Source organism: Schistocerca serialis, chromosome 3 (genome assembly GCF_023864345.2).
Source record: "Schistocerca serialis cubense isolate TAMUIC-IGC-003099 chromosome 3, iqSchSeri2.2, whole genome shotgun sequence".
Taxonomy (NCBI): Eukaryota; Metazoa; Arthropoda; class Insecta; order Orthoptera; family Acrididae; genus Schistocerca; species Schistocerca serialis.
Genome location: NC_064640.1, coordinates 139882952 through 139900851, shown reverse-complemented (window position 1 = coordinate 139900851; position 17900 = coordinate 139882952).

Below are 17900 nucleotides of genomic sequence, written 5' to 3'. Positions count from 1 at the left end.
CGTGTTCTCACGCTACAGCTTCGAAAGTGGTTGAAGGACGGTGAAGCCACAGGAGGCGATAAGATGTTTGACGCCCACACCCCATCGCAGAACGTGAAGGCTTGCCCACAAGCACGATGGCCGGAAATCTGTGGCAGATCTGACGTCAGATTACAGTGCTAGTGCACATTGTTGAACATGGGGCTCTGCGGCAGACGAACCCTACATGTCCCCACGTTGACCCAACGACATCATCATTTACAATTGAAGTGGGCACAGGGTCACCGAGGATGGACCGTAGATTAATAGTAATGTGTTGCGTGGTCGGATGAATCACGTTTCTTGTTACAGAAGGTCGACGTTCGTGAAAGCATTCACCGTCATGCAGACGAACGGGCGCTCGATCGAAGGCCAGAATTCTAGTACAGCCGTTTGAGGAGCATAATAACCAACTGACGTTGATGCCTTGGCCACAAAATTCCCCTGATCTAAATTCTACGGAACACATCTGGGACGCTACCGATCGCCAGCTCCACGCCTATAAATCGTCAGCACGTAATTTACGGGATTCCCGTGACATTTACGTAGACATCTTGTGACAAATATCTTCGGAAACTTACCAGGAACCTGGTGAACCCATGCGACGCTTAATACTTGCTGTACTACGAGGGTTGGAACTTTAATAGTGGCAACTATTTACATACAGCTCGTACAAAATAGATACGTGTTTCAAAGTTTTACTGACCTTCAATGTAATCACCAGCATTGTGTATAACCCGTTGCCAGCGATGTGGAACTCGTAGGATACTCTTAGTAGTGTCAGTTGTGTTGACAGTTCGAGCGGCCCGGTCTATTGCCCGACGAATTTGTAGCAGTTCTGAAGCGAATGCCATGAAGTGTTTCCTTTGGTTTAGGAATCGTCTTGAACTTATGAGGGCTTAAGTCAGGGGAGTGCAGTATGTGGTATAGCACTTAGCACTCCCATCAAACAGATCAGTAACACCTTGCATTGTACTGGCTTGAAAATTGTCCTACAAAATGATGGTCAGGTCCTACAGAAAGTGTCATCACTTCTGTCTCTATGCTGGTCGTAGGTTGTGTTCCAAAAATGAACAGCACAGACACAAAAGTGATGACATTTTCTGCAAGACCTGACCATCATTTTGCTTGATTCACAAATAATAATGTATTCGATCATTACGATTTTATTTTTCCTACTCATCTGCATTAACGTGCACTATGTGATCAAAAGTATCCGGACACCTGGCTTGAAATGACTTACAAGTTCGTGGCGTCCTCCATCGGCAATGCTGGAATTCAATTTGGTGTTGTCCGCCCCGGTAGCTGAGCGGTCAGCGCAACAGAATGTCAGTCCTAAGAGACCGGGTTCGATTCCCGGCTGGGTTGGAGATTTTCTCCGTTCAGGGACTGGGTGCTGCGTTCCCCTAATCATCATCATTTCATCACCATCGACGCGCAACTCCCGGTAGTTGAGCGGCCAGCGCGACAGAATGTCAATGCTAAGAGCCCGGGTTCGATGCCCCTCTTGGTCGGAGATTTTTTCCACTCAGGGACTGGGTGTTGTGTTGTCCAAATCATCATAATTTCATCCCCATCGACGCGGAAGTTGCAGAAGTATAGTCACCTAAAAAAACTTGCACCCAGCGAACGGTCTACCCGACGGGAGACCCTAGTCACACGTTCAAAATATGGTGTTTGCCCACCCTTAGCCTTGATTTCGGCTTCCACTCTCGCAGGCATAGGTTCAATCGGGTGCTGGAAGGTTAACTGGGGAATGACAGCCCATTCTTCACGGAGTGCTACACTGAGGAGAGGCATCAATGTCGGTCGGTGAGGCCTGACACGAATTCGGCGTTCCAAAACATCCCAAGGGTGTTCTGTAGGATTCATGTCAGGACTCTGTGCCGCCCAGTCCATTACAGGGATGTTATTGTCGTGTAACCACTCTGCCACAGGCCGTGCATTACGAACAGGTGCTCGATCGTGTTGAAAAAGCAATCGCCATCCCCGAATAGCTGTTCAGCAGTGGGAAGCAGGAAGGTGCTTAAATCATCAATGTAGGTCTATGCTGTGATAGTGCCACGCAGAACAACAAGGGTTGCAAGCTCCTCCATGAAAAACACGACCACTTCATAACACCACAGCCTTCGAATTTTACTGTTGGCATTACACATACTGGCAAATGACGTTCACCAGGCATTCACCATACCCACACCCTGCCATCGAATCGCCACACTGTGTACCGTGATTCGTCACTGCAAATGTTTCAAATGGTTCAAATGGCTCTGAGCATTATGGGACTTAACAGCTGAGGTCATCAGTCCCCTAGAACTTAGAACTACTTAAACCTAACTAACCCAAGGACATCACACACATCCATGCCCGAGACAGGATTCGAACCTGCGACCGTAGCGGTCACGCGGTTCCAGACTGTAGCGCCTAGAACCGCTCGGCCACCTCGGCCGGCGTCGTTTAACATTCACCGGCGTGATGCGTGGCTTATGAGCAGCCACTCGACCGTGTAATCCAAGTTTTCTCACCTCCCGCCTAACTGCCATAGTACTTGCAGTGGATCGTGATGCAATTTGGAATTCCTGTGTGATAGTCTGGATAGATGTCAGCGTATTACACATCTCGAACCTCTTAAACTGTCGGCGATCTCTGTCAGTCTACAGACGAGGTCGGCTTGTACCCTTTTGTACTGTACGTTTCCCTTCACGTTTCCACTTCACTATCACATCGGAAACAGTGGACCTAGGGATGTTTAGCAGTGTAGAAATCTCGCGTACAGACGTATGACACAAGTGACACCCAATCACCTGACCACGTTCAAAGTCCGTGAGTTCCGCGGAGCGCCCCGTTCTGTTCTCTCACGATGTCTAATGTCTACTGAGATTGCTGATATAGAGTACCTGGCAGTAGGTGGCAGGACAATGCAGCTAATATGAAAAACGTATGTTTTTTGGGGCGTCCGGATACTTTTGATCATATATTGTATATTTTTCTACAGTCATGGTTACCTGCCATTCAACACATTAGCTGTAAATCTTATCTAAGTCATCTTGTATTCTCCTACAGTCACACTTCCTCGTACATCACAGCATCATTAGCAAACAGAGGCAAATTGCTTGTCACCCTATTCTCCGGTTCATTTTTGTATTCAGGAAATAATAGTGACCCCATCCCTGGGGCACACCTGAAGATACCCTTGTCGTCCGTACTATGGACTACGTACTCGGTTCTATTACTTAAGAAGTCTTCGAGCCACTTATATATCTGGGAACCTATGCTGAATATTTGTAGTACATTTGTTAACAGTCTGCAGTGGGGCATCGTGTCAAATGCTTTTTGAAAATCGAGGGATATGGAATCTGCCTATTGCCCCTCATCCATAGTTCGGAGGATATCATGTGAGAAAAGGACAAGCTGAGATTCCTACAGTAGCTTCACAAACTCCAGTAGGTATGTTGAAAGATATGTCCCTTATTTTCAGTAGTAATAAAGTTCAGAATTAAAAAGAAACATACGATCGACGGCATCAACGCATACGCTTAAATGTAATTGAAAGAATAATGGGTGTCTTTTACCATTTCAGGAAACTGACCTTACCCTAAAATTAGCGATATACGAAAGCTTAAATGATGTAGATATGTCGTCATTATGAAGTATAACTCTCTGACCGTTCGTACAGTGACGTCACGAGCAACAGGTTAAAAGACGCTGCCTCAGCCGTATTCGCGTAGTATTGGGAGCTACGGGTAGTGACACCCTGTGTGTCGCACGTTATTTTTCCATCTGTCACAATGTTCATTTATGTTCTTCTATATTAGCAACAGTGATTTCGACCACGATAAATTTGTAGCCATTGTCATTTTAAGCATACTATGTTTGGAAGGCTAATATAACAGCAAATACACCTCAGAAAGTTGGTCGTTTTATTTTGTTTGTTGGTCATTCACGAACACCAAAAACCTAAACAGAAACAATAGACTTGCACATACAGAAGACACAACAATCTAAAACCTTTAAAAGCTAGGTATGGTATTCACCGAAGTCTTGGATTTGTCGATCTACGTGTTTCCTTTCATTGCTACTCTAATAATGAACAACAAACGTTAAGTCGACGGGACACAGGACTTGTATTTGGCAAGAGCTGTATTTCAAACCCCATTCGATCACTCAAAGTTCAATTTTCTGTGATTCCCCTAAGCAGATTAATGTGAATACAGAGATGATTTCTTTGAATTAGACATATGAAATTTCCTCCACTTCTTTGTCCTAGCAAAGCACGCGATTCGCCTCTAATGGTGTCGTGGTCGACGGGCCTTATTCCCATTCTTCCTTCTTTCTTTTACGAACACTTTCAGAAATGTTTGGAAGAAATGATGGACCAGAGATTATGTGCTGTACCCCCTCCACGATTCATGCTTCTTGTGGTAGGGAGTAGCGGTTAAATCCTCCGGACTCCACATAACTTTCTCCGTCTTCACCTCATTTAAAGAACGGGTCAAAGAGCACCCAGAATACGTGGAATGACTCACACATTTGTGCCGCCGAACACACATTCTCACGATACTTATGCCTTGTGAGAGCTATTAAAGGCAATTCTGTTGATAGTCGTCCCATAGTTTTTTTCCGGGAATTCCACATTTAGCTGGTGTGTGAGTCCGTAAAGTGACTTAACAAACTAAACACTAAAAACAATGAAAGTTCGCCGGCTGTACCACTATCGCTCCAGCCGCGTAATGCGAATGAGGTCAACGTAAGTAACGAGTTCGCCAGATAGTTCAGTGTATACGGTACGATGACTGCACTACAAACAAGGAACGATATTTCCCCGGAAATAAAAATCGGCTTCTGCCGACAAAGAGTTCCTCATTAACACCTAAGTAGGTACATTTTTGTTACATCAAATACCATCTGTTGTTAAAGGCCTGCCGCTGTGGCCGAGCGGTTCTAGGCGCTTCAGTCCGGAACTGCGCTGCTGATACGGTCGCAGGTTCGGATCCTGCCTCGGGCATGGATGTGTATGTTGTCCTTAGGTTAGTTCGGTCTAAGTAGTTCTAAGTCTGGGGGACTGATGAACTCCGATGTTAAGTCCCATAGCGCTTAGAGCCATTTGAACCATTTGTTGCTGAAGTTACAACGGAAACACAAGTAAGGAAAAATCTAAAGTAATGATCTTAATAGTGACACTCTTATACTGAGTTATTACACTCAACCACATCATCATTCTTCTGAACTCTTTTAATCAACGATTCAAAATTTTATAGATGTCCATTAGGGGCTATTGTTTCGAATACCTTCCACTTTTACTATTTAACGGACAGCGAAGTATCGATTTGGCTTTGCGTAAACAGCTTTCTTCTACATTTTTTGCTAAATTATTTCTCTTTCTGTATGGTAAATACGACAAAGATAAATATTTATAAGCACAATAAAATAACATACTTACTCCACATGACTTTATTTTTAACGCTTATCGCGCCTTGTCATTCGAGAAAAGTCTGAATTTATCGATCCTCACCTTCGTAGAAAAACTTTAAACAAAGAATAACTGAAAGATTGAAAGCTATACATCCACATCGTCATCGTCAAATGGTATCCTCGCACCTTCTGTGTTCCGCTGCTCGTGCGAGCGGAGTTTAATTTTGTGTGGGGTCATCTTCGATCAGTTCTTCCCAGATTGTCGTCAGACATTATAGGATTGCCACAGCCGGTTACTGTACACGTCCTGCACAACTCAGTATCTCTAACGATCTCCACGTTGACGGGACGTGAAATTATAATTTTCTGTCATAACTTTTACGAACTTTTCAGTAATGTGTGGAATTACGAACGAGAAGACGACATACAATTACATCTATGCCTCTATTATACCTGTTTTTTAACAATCATTAAACGAATAGACTGATACTAATGAGATTAGCTTCTTGAAAAAATAATTGTCTTATAGCGATTAATTAAGGGGTGAAAAGATCGTAATAGATGGAAATAGAACAGAGCGAATGTCATGTGCATGAATCTGTAATGAAAATGTAAAGTAATCTATACTTTAGACCAATAATTCCAACTTTTCTGAGACCATTACGCTTGAGTACAGTTAGATATTACGTAGAACGCCCCCCTCCCAGCCTTTCCTTCCCCGCCATTTAGAATGAAAAACAATTTTCTCTGAACACTTTCATAATTAAAACAGCGAAAGATGAGTGATATTTAGTTTTTGTAGATGTTCTGTTAAACCTTGAGCTAATGAGTCATTGACACAACTGGTACTGTTTTACTGTAACAATTTTTTATAGACTGATTAAGCAACTCTCAGTGAATCATGAGTGCTACCTACAACGCCTTCCTAGAAAAGAAAGCTGAGTACCCACATTGAGGTTAGACGCTTGTTACAGTACATGCTTCCTCTGTCGCATTACTCCCCATAGCGACAGTTGCTTCACCCATACCCTGCATCCCTATTTCAAATCAACCAAATTGAAAGGTGTGAACTACATTTCCTGTTTGTAAATCATTTGATTGCTCTGTTTCTTGCTTCTGAAATGGAAGACATATGAAGACATCAGACTGTCAATGCGCTGTGTCTGCAACTAATAAGTATAGTAATACCTACAACAGCGTAATAGCCATTACATAGTCACTGGTGTATTGTGCTATCAGTTTGTTCGTTTATTGTTGCGAAGCGTATAATGAAGCAGTTCTTGGTCTATGGAGGAAAATACCTACTACTCGGAGGAGGCATTTACATGAGATATTTAAGCGTATCTGATATATACGTCTCAATTTCACAGTTATAGATGCATGGTGCAAAGTACTAAGTATGTGAGTAGTGGGTGTACAGGATGAGAAAGATATTCATAAATTCATTTTACAAGCTGTAACCTTCGCCACAGTGGTTCAAATGGCTCTGAGCACTATGGGACTCAACTGCTGAGGTCATTAGTCCCCTAGAACTTAGAACTAGTTAAACCTAACTAACCTAAGGACATCACAAACATCCATGCCCGAGGCAGGATTCGAACCTGCGACCGTAGCGGTCTTGCGGTTCCAGACTGCAGTGCCTTTAACCGCACGGCCACTTCGGCCGGCTCGCCACAGTGGATCTCGCTTCAGAGCTAGTATTTAAAAAACAAAATGAAAAATAAAAAAAGTAAAATAAAATGAAATAGTTGAGTATAGTAACGATCTCTTAAAAATAATTTAGTTTCGTGACTGAAACACAGTTGGACTGTTTTGTTTTCTGTAGCGTTCAGAAAACTTCATTTTAACCCTCAGGAGGTAATCTTCCCTAGACTGAGAACCACTGCTGTAGAGGGTACAGTACTGTACGTATGCTGAGAACCTTTTGTGTTCTTGCACTGATATTACAAGCGTGTTATGATACTACCAACGCCATCATTGTAAAGAGAAAGATGTATTCCCAAACCAAATTGTGGCAAATGTGAGCTCAGTTGATGTTAATACTTCAGCAGAAAAGCAGTGATTTGCAAGAAGACATCCGAACGATGTGCGCAGTAAGAGACACTGGCTTTTTACCATGCCTGAAAAGAAAACTGAAGCACCCAGAAGTTATTGTCGGATGTCAATGTAGCATCGGACACATAGGCGTCACCGGAGAGTATAGTATGACACGGTCTCACTGACTGTGGGAGTATTGCATGCAATCGTTTGTCGATTCGGCAGAAGACTTGGAGAACCCAGTGCATAGTTTCATACGTAAGTTGTAGCAATTTTGTGACTGAGCCATATTTTGTTTTTGTTATGTTTTGTCCAGCTATTTGCTCACTCACACACGTAATAAAAGGCTTGTACACTCCTCATCTTATTTCAAATATTTGAAGTTCTACATGTCTCCGGGACAAGCATGACTTTTGTTTGAGGAATATGCAGTAATGCCTTTGATCAAGTGTTTATTTCTTTTGTTTAAGCTATTTTTATATCTCTGACGACACAATCGTATAGTTAAATTGACTGAGATGTTTGATATTTGATTTTTAGAGTAGACGATATCACGTGCAGTTTTGTTTTAGATGTGAACTAACGGATTTAGTTTTGCACAGCGACAAAGACCCGGGTAAGTGTTTCAGTTTATCATTTTACAAACGGAATTCACATCTGTATAGGTAAGTTTTACCGTCATTTGACGGTAAAACCAAATGTACGCTGGTGTCTAGAATTAAAGCAACAAACCACTATTTCCCCGTCCTGTGTCTAATTCGCAATATAACCGTACAAACTGTCAACAGAAGTCCATACGATCGTGTTCTGCACGGAAAATGGCATTCCGGTCAACGAACAACCACGCCAGTGATGACGTCATGGCACCTATCAAACGGGATAGTGTTTGCCCGCCAGTCCCACATCCAAAATCGCTGATAACACAGTCATAGACGGTGCTGGATGGCACAGTGAAGACGCCTACTAGAGTCTTTGCGGTGGAGGGACATAGGAAGAATGGAAGCGCGGCAGTCTAAATTGGTGTGGCCCGATGGCTTAAAGTGAATCGTTCTGTTGTTTTTCGGATGTGGCGACAGTTCATAAGACAGGAACTGTATCCCAAAGACCACAGCAGGGCCAACCACGGGTGACGTCAAAAAGAGAGGATCGTTATTTGGCTGCAAGGGGATCACGGTTTCTCCATATTACTGGGCGGCAATTGGCATCTGACTTCGCAGCCTCCATTGTACGAGTTGTATCGAGACAAACAGTGAACAGAAAGCTTCTGAAGAGTGGCCTTTATTGCCGAAGATCTGCTGTATGTGTAACTCTTATGCGTCTTCACAGAAGGGAACGTCTAGAGTGGACCTGTCAACATGCCACCTGAACGATCGAACAACGGGACAGTGTCCTTTTCACAGTCCCGATTCGGTACGGAAAGTCTTTCTCGACGGATTCGCATCTGGACGGAAAGTGAAACACGATTTCAGGGCACAAAAATTGTGGAAAAAGACCGATATCGAGGAGGGTCCCGAATAGCAGGGATTATGTCGACCACTCGAACACCCGTTCATGAACCTGCACGGTTGAATCGGCAAGGTTTAGCCAGTGTGAGGAGTACGGGACGAGATCTTGGGACCTCATGTGGGGTTGTTACGAGCCGCTGTAGGCCCAGACCTCGTACTCATGGATGAGAGTGCTCGACGTCATAGAGCACGGGTGGTAAATATTTCCTTGGAAACGGAAGAATTTGTACGCATAGCGTGACCTATTCGCTCTCTGGATTTGAATCCCATAGAGAAAGTCTGGGATAAACTAGGGACGCGGGCATCCGGCAACCACTCTCCAAGACTTGCGAGCAGCTCTGTAAGAAGAATGGGCGTTGTTGCCTCAACATGAGATTGCTCACATCATTTACAGCACGCCCCATCGTTGTCAGGCCTGTACTGCTGCAAGAGGTTGTCAAACCCCATACTGAGCACATTAACCAGTTGTCGGAATGTGTGTGCTAATCTGCGAAGTTGGAAAAAACGAAGAACATTTTTGTCTACTGTCATGCATGGTGCAGCTGTTTACGTTCTGTATTCTTTACATTGTTTCTACTTTACTACCACCTGTTTGTACTGGTTTATGGGAAAATAAACAAAACTGCAAAATTTCTGTTACTCTAATTTTGGATAATTCACGTTATTGTGTTTTTTGTGTAAACTGCGCTAATTATTGTAACATATGTAGGTTGTGCCCTTTACCACCACATTTATAAGTAACCGTTATAAGAGGTAACATTAGATGGAGCTTCCTCGACACTCTTGTGTGGAAAGTAAGATATGTGATTATAGTCTTTTACTGTGACGAAAGTGTGTAAAGAGGTTTTATGTACATTTATGTCTTTATTTTTCTACTCTTGAAGGTGCTGTAACTTTTGCGTTTGTTTCACTATCATGTAGCTTGTAAGTGCCCAATGAGTCGAAAGTAGCCAATAGCACAAAAAACGTGAAATAAAGTGTTTATTTCAAAAATAAAAGCAGCCTATGGACAATGACTTCCTTGAAGAAATCTGAAGCGGCTGTGGACCCATATGCACACAACACAACTGATGAAGAATTGAATCATCACTAAGATCTGGTTCAAATGGCTCTGAGCACTATGGGACTTAACTTCTGAGGTCATCAGTCCCCTAGAACTTAGAGCTACTTAAACCTAACCAACCTAACCAACCTAAGGACATCACACTCATCCATGCCCGAGGCAGGATTCGAACCTGCGACTGTAGCGGTCGCGCGGTTCGAGACTGAAGTGCCTAGAACCGCTCGGCCACCCCGGCCGGCGCTAAGCTCTGGTTTAAGGATCATGAAAGATGGTTGTATATGTGGGAGAGAGGTTTTAAATCGATTATGTAATGATAATTCTGAGATTCATTAACCAGGTTTTAAAATGTAAAACATATACAAGTGAAAATGTGGACTCTGATCACAGTTTACTGGTTATGAACTGTAAATTAAAACTGAAGAAACTGCAGAAAGGTAGGGAATTAAGGAGATGGCAGCTGGATAAGTTGAAGAACCAGAGCGAGTTGAGAACTTCGGAGAGAGCATTAGACAACGATGCATTGCAGTACTAGAAAAGAATACCGTAGAAAGAGAATGGGTACCTTTGAGAGATGAAATAATAAATTCGGCTGAGGATCAAATAAATAAAAAGACGAGGCCTAGCAGAAATCCTTGCATAACATAGGATGTTTTTAATTTAAGTGATGAAAGGAGAACACACAAAAACGCTGCAAATGAAACAGGGGAAAGAAATACAAACATCTAAAAGATGAGATAAACAGGAATTGCAAAACGGCAAAGCAGGAATAGCTAGAGGACAAATGTAAGAATATAATAGCGTGTATCACTACGGGAGAGACAAATACGTATGGGAAAATTAAAGAGGCTTTTGGAGAAAAGAAAAGCACCTGTACGAATATAAAGAGCTCGGATGGAAAGCTAAGCAAATAAGGGAAAGCTGAAAGCTGGAAAGAGCATACATAGGGCCCATGCAAGGGAGATAAACTTGGAAGTAATATTATAGAAGAGGAAGAGGACGTCGATGAAGATAAGATGGGAGATACGATACTGCGAGAAGAATTGGACGGAACGTTGAAACACCTCAGTCGAAACAAGGTCCCTGGAGCAGACGACATGGCGGCAGACCTACTGATATCCCATCTGGCGTTAAAGACGTATGAGCCAGGTGGAAAACCCTCGAACTACCAGAAGAATATAAATAATTTCAGTTTGAAAGAACGCAGCTGCTGACGGGAGTAAGTACTACAGAACTGTCAGTTTGATAAGCCGTGGTCGCAAAGTACTAACACGAATTCTTTATAGAAGAATAGAAAAACTTGTAGAAGCTGATCTCGGAGAAGATCAGTTTGAATTCCGGAGGAATGTAGCAGCACGCGAAGCAATACTGATCCTATGACGTTTCTTAGAAGATGAGTTAAGGGCAGGCAAACCTACGTTTAGAGCGTTTGTAGCCTCAGAAAAAGCTTTTGACAATGGTGACTGGAATACACTCTTTGAAATTCTGAAGGTAGCGGGAATAAACTACAGGGAGCGAAAGGATGTTTGTAACTTGTACAGAAACCAGACGGCACTTATAAGAGTCGAGGGGCATGAACGGGAAGCAATGTTTGATGGTTCAAATGGTTCTGAGCACTATGGGACTCAACTGCTGTGGTCATCAGTCCCCTAGAACTTAGAACTACTTAAACCTAACTAACCTAAGGACATCACACACACCCATGCCCGAGGCAGGATTCGAACCTGCGATCGTAGCAGCAGCGCGGCTCCGGACTGGAGCGCCTAGAACCGCACGGCCACCGCGGCCGGCGGAAGCAATGTTTGAGAATAGAGTGAAACAGGGTTGTAATTTATCCCCGATGTTATTCAATCCGTACACTGAGCGAGCAGTGAAGGAAGCCAAAGAAAAATTTGGAGAAGGGATTATAGTTCAGGGAGAAGAAACAAAAACTTTGAGGTTTGCCGATAACACCGTAATTCCGTCAGGGACAGCAAGAGCAGCTGAATGGAAAGGTAGCATCTTGAATGGAGGATATAACATAAACATCCACAAAGGTAAAATAAGGATAGTGGAATGTAGCTGAATTAAGTTGGGTGATACTGAGGGAATTATATTCAGAAACGGGATACTTTAAGTAGTAGATGAGGTTTGCTAATTGGGCAGTAAAGTGGCCGAAGTAGAGAGGATATAGAGTGAAGACTGGCAATGACAATAAAACCGTTTCTGAAGAAGAGAAATTTGTTGACTTCGAATATACATTTAAGTGTTAGGAATTCCTTTCTGAAGATACTTGTCTGGAGCGCAGTGATGACTGTAAGTGAGACGTGGACGATGAACAGTTTAGACACGAAGACAATAGATGCTTTTGAAATGTGGTTTTACAGAAGAATGCTGTAGATTAGGTGGATAGATCGGGCAACCAATGAGGAGATACTAAACATAATTTGGGAGAAAAGAAATTTGTGACACAAATTGACTAAAAGGAGAGATCGGTTGGTAGGATACATTCTGAGACATCAAGCGATCACAAATTTAGTATTGGATGGGAGTGTGGAGGATAAAAATCGTAAAGGGAAACCAAATGATGAATACAGTGAGAAGATTCAAAAGGATGTAGGTTCCATTAGGTATTCGGAGATTGAGAGGCTTGCACAGGTTAGAGTAGTATGGAGAGCTGTATCAAACCATTCCTTAGACTGAAGACCACAACAACAAACAGTAGCCGGCCGGTGTGGCCGAGCGGTTCTAGGCGCTTCAGTCGGGAACCGCGCTGCTGCTACAGTCGCAGATTCGAATCCTGCCTCGCGCATGGATGTGTGTGATGTCCTTAGGTTAGTTAGGTTTAAGTAGTTCTAAGTCTAGGGGACTGATGACCTCAGATGTTAAATCCCATCGTGCTTAGAGCCATTTGAAACAACAATTACAACATAAGTAGTCCATCTAGTACAATGACTCTGAGTAGCGAGTTAAAAAGAATGGGACACGGTGCTCGAGCTGCAACTCACGAGGCAAACATTTATGTAGTCTACGCCTGAGGTGGTGTAAACAGACACTGGACGGTGGAAGACTGGAAACGAGTGATTTTGATGGATGAATCACACTACACCATGTAGGAATCCTATGGAAGGGCTTGGGTTTGTCGAATGCCTGGAGAAAGTTATTTGCCATCACGTGTAGTGCCACCAGTGAAGTATGGAGGATGCTGTGTTACGGTATGGCGAGGTTTTTCGTGGTTAGCGTGTGGTATACTTACTGATCTGAAGAAAACGCTTAGTACCCAACAATATAAACACGTTTTACACCATTGTGCATTGCGTGCATTGGAGGAACACTTCGAAGACGATAGAATGAAATGGCCGGGAGGCCCCCTCCGGGTACGTTCGTCCGCCGAGCGCAAGTCTTATTTCAGTCAACGACGCATTGGGCGACTTGCGTGCCAGTGATGAAATCTCCAACCCGGTCGAGAATCGAACCTGGGCCCGCTGTGTGGGAGGCAAGCACGTTGCCTCTCAGCTAAACAGGCGGACTTTGAAGACGACGATTGTTTTCGATAGCGTGACAAGGCACCCTATCATAGAGCAGGATTCGTCAGGCAATGGACTGTGAACAATAAAGATCTCTGAAAAACACTGGGCGGCCCAGAGTCTCGTCCAAAACCCATACGAACAGCCTTGGGTTGAGTTAGAACGTTAGCTTTGCTCCAGACCAAGCATCCAACATCACTGTTTTCCCTGGTTTTGCCTCTTGGGGGAGAATGTACTGAAATTCCTCCACAGACATTCAGACATCTTACTGAAAGAGTCCCCAGCAGAGTTCAAGCCGTCGTAATGGTGAAGCGTGGACACTCCCAATATTAATGTCACTAATAGGTGCCCGCACACATTTGGTCATACAGCGTACATCCTGTGGAATGATCACGAGTCATATGGAGGCTTACTGTCTCACACACCATTCACGAATGTATGGGTAATGGGGAAATGATAGAAGTACCCATCATTACAAGTGTGAAATGGAGTGGAGAGTGTAGATGCAGATGTAAAGTAAAGCAACTGAGAACAAAGCGTGTGTTTTTGGAACTCTCACTGTTGAAAAAAGTGCAAACCAGCCTCATTTTTTGAATGAATGATTTTTGCTCCGTGGCTAGGCCCATTGTTAGACTGCTGCGAGGACTCCTGGCAGAAATTTCACATTTTTATTCCATCATAGAACAGAACCATGGAAGAATTCTGGAGATACTAGTAGGTATCAGATAGATTATATAATGGTAAGACAGAGATTTAGGAACCAGGTTTTAAATTGTAAGACATTTCCAGGGGCAGATGTGGACTCTGAACACAAACTATTGGTTATGAACTGTAGATGAAAACTGAAGAAACTGCAAAAAGGTGGGAATTTAAGGAGATGGGACCTGGATAAACTGACTAAACCAGAGGTTGTACAGAGTTTCAGGGAGAGCATAAGGAAACAATTGACAGGAATGGGGGAAAGAAATACAGTAGAAGAAGAATGGGCAGCTCTGAGAAATGAAGTAGTGAAGGCGGCAGAGGATCAAGTAGGTAAAAAGACGAGGGCTAGTAGAAATCCTTGGGTAACAGAAGAAATATTAAATTTAATTGATGAAAGAAGAAAACATAAAAATGCAGTAAATGAAACAGGCAAAAAGGAATACAAACGTCTCAAAAATGAGATCGACAGGAAGTGCAAAATGGCTGAGCAGGGATGGCTAAAGGATAAATGTAAGGATGTAGAGGCTTATCTCACTAGGGGTAAGATAGACACTCCCTATATGAAAATTAAAGAGACCTTTGGAGAAAAGAGAACCACTTGTATGAATATCATGAGCTCAGATGGAAACCCAGTTCTAAGCAACGAAGGGAAAGCTGAAAGATGGAAGGAGTATATAGAGGGTCTATACAAGGGCGATGTACTTGAGGACAATATTATGGAAATGGAAGAGGATGTAGATGAAGATGAAATGGGAGATATGATACAGTGTGAAGAGGCTGACAGAGCACTGAAAGACCTGAGTCGAAACAAGGCCCCGGGAGTAGACAACATTTCATTAGAACTACTGACGGCCTTGGGAGAGGCAGTCCTGACAAAACTCTACCATCTGGTGAGCAAGATGTATGAGACAGGCGAAATACCCTCAGACTTTAAGAAGAATGTAATAATTCCAATCGGCCGGCCGGAGTGGCCGTGCGGTTCTAGGCGCTACAGTTTGAAGCTGAGCGACCGCTGCGGGCGCAGGTTCGGATCCTGCCTCGGGCATGAATGTGTGTGATGTCCTTAGGTTAGTTGGGTTTAATTAGTTCTAAGTTCTAGGCCACTGATGACCTCAGAAGTTAAGTCGCATAGTGCTCAGAGCCATTTGAACCAATAATTACAATCCCAAAGAAAGCAGGTGTTGACAGATGTGAAAATTGCCGAACTACCAGTTTAATAAGTCACATCTGCAAAATACTAACGCGAATTCTTTAAAGACGAATTGAAAAAATGGTAGAAGCCGACCTCGGGGAAGATCGGTTTGGATTCCGTAGAAATGTTGGAACACGCGAGGCAATACTGACCTTACGACTTATCTTAACCTTTCTTCTAAGGAAAGCAAGCCTACGTTTCTAGCATTTGTAGACTTAGATAAAGCTTTTGACAATGTTGACTGGAATACTCTCTTTCAAATTCTGAAGGTGCCACGGATAAAATACAGGGAGCGAAAGGCTATTTACAATTTGTACAGAAACCAGATGGCAGTTATAAGAGTCGAAGGACACGAAAGGGAAGCAGTGGTTGGGAAGGGAGTGAGACAGGGTTGTAGCCTCTCCCCGATGTTATTTATTCTGTATATTGAGCAAGCAGTAAAGGAAACAAAAGAAAATTTCGGTGTAGGTATTAAAATCCATGGAGAAGAAATAAAAACTTTGAGGTTCGTCGATGACATTGTAATTCTGTCAGAGACAGCAAAGGACTTGGAAGAGCAGTTGAACGGAATAGACAGTGTCTTGAAAGGAGGATATAAGATGAACATCAACAAAAGCAAAACGAGTATAATGGAATGTAGTCGAATTAAGTCTGGTGATGCTGAGGGAATTGGATTAGGAAATGAGACACTTAAAGTAGTAAAGGAGTTTTGTTATTTGGTGAGCAAAATAACTGATGATGCTCGAAGTAGAGAGGATATAAAATGTAGACTGGCAATGGCAAGGAAAGCGTTTCTGAGGAAGAGAAATTTGTTAACATCGAGTATAGATTTAAGCGTCAGGAAGTCGTTTCTGAAAGTATTTGCATGGAGTGTAGCCGTGTATGGAAGTGAAACATGGACGATAAATAGTTTGGACAGGGAGAGAATAGAAGCTTTCGAAATGTGGTGCTACAGAAGAATGCTGAAGATTAGATGGGTAGATCACATAACTAATGAGGAGGTATTGAATAGAATTGGGGAGAAGAGGAGTTTATGGCACAACTTGACAAGAAGAAGGGACCGATTGGTAGGGCATCAGGGGATCACAAATTTAGCATTGGAGGGCAGCGTGGAGGGTAAAAATCGTAGAGGGAGACCAAGAAATGAATACACTAAGCAGATTCCGAAAGATGTAGGCTAAAGTAGGTACTGGGAAATGAAGAACCTTGCACAGGATAGAGTAGCATGGAGAGCTGCATCAAACCAGTCTCAGGACTGAGGACAAAAACAACAACAGAACAGAATATTTCCGATATTATAGTTCACAAATGTTTTTATGTTATGAGCAAGGTCATTACATTTTACTTACTTGGGGAAAAGTTTTTCTTTATATATTACAGCATACAAGCCTGATTCGTTGGTATGTGACGTGCTGTAATACGAGCTAGACTAATGAAAAGGGGAAGGAAAATCTGTTCACTTCTGACCTCAGGTCAGCTAGTGGTTTAGTTGTCTGTATGAATGAAGAAAATAGTACGGTAAGGAAATACGTCTACAGCAGTTATGTATCACTGGCAAGGATCCCTTTTTTTAACTTAATTGTAAGGAAAGCTATTCATTAAACTTTCAAAACTAGTGGCAGTGACCAGTGACGTTTTTTCTAGGATAATGTTAAGCCTTCTATTTTGATTAACTAACTATGCGATACAAATAACCTCCCTATAATTTTGTATGACCAGAAGTAATATTTTTACTGCCATACGTAGCTTAGTTAGTTAATCAAAATGAAAAACTTAACAATAATGTGGAAAACAATGGTTGAACATTTGATAGAACCGAGCAGTACCATATTGAAGTTTGAGAGCGAAGAGTAAAGTGGGTATTCTAATTGTCAACAGCAAGTATCATGGGCGAAGGCAACAAAACAGTTTAAATATTCTTGGAAGAGATTATATGAAGATTTTTATGTTTTTGTTCAATTTTTTGTGATATTTTGGTTTGATGGTTGATTTGGGGGAGGAGAGCAAACAGCGAGGTCAACAGTCCTATCCGGTTAGGGAAGGATGGAGAAAGAAGTGGGCCGCGCACTTTCAAAGGAACCAACCCGACATTTGCCTGAGCGATTTAGCGAAATCACGGGAAACCTAAATCAGGGTGTCCGGACGCGGGTTTGAACCGTCGTCCTCCCGAATGAGTGTCCAGTGTGCTGATCACTGCGCCACCTCGCTCGGTGTGATAGTTTGAATAAATCACTGCAGGATAAGTATATCCCAACACTAGTTTCCACGATTAGACCCTAATTGTTGTTGTTGTTGTAGTGGTCTTCAGTCCTGAGACTGATTTGATGCAGCTATCCATGCTACTCTATCCTGTGCAAGCTTCTTCATCTCCCAGTACCTACTGCAGCCTACATCCTTTTGAATTTGCGTAGTATAATCATCTCCTGGTCTCCCTCTACGATTTTTACCGTCCACGCAGCCATCCAGTACTA